Genomic DNA, 3,152 nt, shown 5'->3' on the forward strand with positions numbered 1-3,152 from the left:
CGAATGTATCACAAATTGCTTACTTCGCATTAGCTGTAATTGTGGTGGATTAGACATATTTGAGATGTTGTCATGTCACTCAAACTGCAAAACGCAATGCTTACTATGTGCCTCCAGATGCCCGAACGGTCCAGGAAAAGCTTGTCAATTTTGAATAAACAAATTATGTATTTCACATAATGCAAGACATAATAATACCAGTTTATTATATTATGTGCATTTCAGTTTAATAAAAAAAATCAACTATTTGAATATGAATGTGTAGTAAAATTCTTTTGCACTGTCTTTATAGATTAAGGTGTCAGTATTTTGCCAGGTTCCAATCTGGTAAATCGATTAAAAATGGACACATTAACTAACAACAAGTGAGGGAATCACATGAACTCCAATCCGTCGACCTGGTAGGTGTCTCCTGCTATGCATGCATCTATGACTGTTAACCTATTTTTTCTAGTAAAATCTCATATAGTGTATAAGATATCTCATATAACATATCAGATATCTTAAATAATCAAGCGTTTATAAGATATCTGATATAATCTAGCTTTTATGAGATATCTGATATCATCAAGCTTTTATAAGACATCTGATATAATCTAGCTTTAAATTTATAAGATATCTGATATCTTTAGCTTTTATGATATCTGATATAATCTAGCTTTTATAAGATATCTGATATAATCTAGCTTTTATAAGATATCTGATATAATCTAGCTTTAATTAGATATCTGATATAATCTAGCTTTTATAAGATATCTGATATCATTTAGCTTTTATGATATCTGATATAATTTAGCTTTTATAAGACAGCTTATAAACTCCACAGGTTATCTGCTATAATTCACAAGATATCTTATAAATATGTTTATATAAAAGATATCTTATTAACTTCATACGATATTTTATATAGACTAAGTTTATAAGATATCTCCAAAGACATATTATAATAGTTCATAAGATATCTCATTTTGTTTATTAGAAATTGAATATAATTCAAAGATATCTCAATAAGAAAATCATAATATGATATAATAATCTTATAAATCATATGAAATACCTTACAAAAGGTATAAAATGTCTTATAATTTAAAAGTTTATAAGATTTCTTGAAGAAAGAATAACTAGTTAAACGGTTTGCAATATGCATCAGCCGACATCCGACATGCAAATTGCAAACCTGCTTTGATGTTGAGTTAATGTAAAATTGAACTGTCCATAAGTGGCACATTGGAACCATTTTGCATTATTGCAAGCATATATATCGACAATGCTCAGGCGGATGATACCTTACTTATATGCAAAAAAATATGTGATATACATGACTTAAAGACGAAACTAAAAGAAAGAATATCTATATATATGTCGTGTACATTTTATTATTTTGTACAGGTTATTACTTGTACAAAATTTTCATACAAGTAATTACTCGTATGATGCCATTATACAGGTTATTACTTGTATAAATATAATTGTACAAGTAATAACCTGTACAAATTTTGTGGCGAAAAAGATAATAACTTGTACAACTCACCATCTTTCGTATTTTTGAAATTTATATTGTGTTTGTTTTTCTGTTCTTATTTTCAAGTGTTTATCAGTATTATTTTTGAAATGTGAGAAGTTTACAGATGAACGAAGGACGCTAAGTAATAATATAAGCTATCGTGACACCTTTTGCAAATTTAAATAAACAGCTAGATGCCACGTAAATACGGACTTCTGGTACAAAGTAACATGGTCGTTAAAAGCAAAAATAAATTGGTACCCTCCATTCATTTATTTTCAAACATACATCATGACAAAAAATTGCATACATAATATGATACATTGGAAATATAAGTCAAGCCTAATGGATCAAAAAAACCTATTTGTTTGCACAAGACAAGGAAGCATGGCATCTTGAATTACACAATAAGTTCTTTTTTTTGCATTTACATTTGCCTGTTTTACAGCCACCCCGACAGCTGCAGTGAACATGACCTTGACCACCACTTAAAGAAAGCAATTGTACTTCTCGTCACCTTTGCGAATGAGTTTTTCAATGCCTGCTACTCTCAAAACATCATATTGCCTTAAAAAATATCTTTGAAGAGCAGTCTTTTTTGGAACTTAATTTTGCTTCCTTTACATTCCCAATAGTCTCTCTGTATCTTTCACGTGTAAATATTGAATTATTAGAAGATTTATTGTCATCACACAATTTAATTATTTCATCATGAAATGTCTTTTCTATGCTGTTTTCCATCTTAACACTTTAGTTTTGACTACTTAAATGACCAGTTTTGTTCATATATTTTATATAGTAAATGTTCTCACATATTGAGAGTTTATATCTGTAGGCAAAGTAATGAATTATATGTTAAAAAGGAAACAAATAGGCCAAGGTAAAATAGTGATTTGTACAAGTTATTATCTTTTTCTCCACAAAATTTGTACAGGTTATTACTTGTACAATTATATTTATACAAGTAATAACCTGTACAAAATAATAACATGTACACGACATATAGACTAATTAATTCAACAATACCTGTTTCTATTTTCAAATAAGTTTACAAATACTTGAAATTAACGAGTAATCGAGGGATATCATGACGAAAAAGTAAGAGATAGTATTGCAGTGTACTTGTCAAGTTCAAGACCTCTTTTGGAGGTCACACACCGAAAGAATGTCTTAAAGATAGCGTTGTAGTGTACAAAGATATAGGAAGATGTTGTATCAGTGTCAGTGAGACAAATCTCCATGTTCTCATGTCAAGTTCAATACCTATTTTGGAGGCAACACCACGATTATTTTAAGTCAGTGTTTTTACTGTTTAAGAGGTAGCATTTTAGTTTATATTATCTCTTGTGAAGTTCAAGACCTATTTTGGAGGCCTCACACCGAAATAACCTTTACACGGTTACTTTTCGTCAGACTGAGTGTTTTTAACTGTTTAACAGACTGACGTTCTCTTGTGAAGTTCAAGACCTAGTTTGAAGGCCCAAACTGAAAGGACTAATTCACGATTTATTGTCCTGAACTTTTAATATTGTAATAACAAGAATAAAACTAGTCAGTGTGTTAACTATCTAGGAGATAGTATTGCAGTGAACATGTTCTGTTGTCAAGTTCAAGGCCACACATCGAAAAGACTAAGATTATTTTCGTC

The sequence above is a fragment of the Mytilus edulis genome, chromosome 1 (assembly GCF_963676685.1).
Source record: "Mytilus edulis chromosome 1, xbMytEdul2.2, whole genome shotgun sequence".
Taxonomy (NCBI): Eukaryota; Metazoa; Mollusca; class Bivalvia; order Mytilida; family Mytilidae; genus Mytilus; species Mytilus edulis.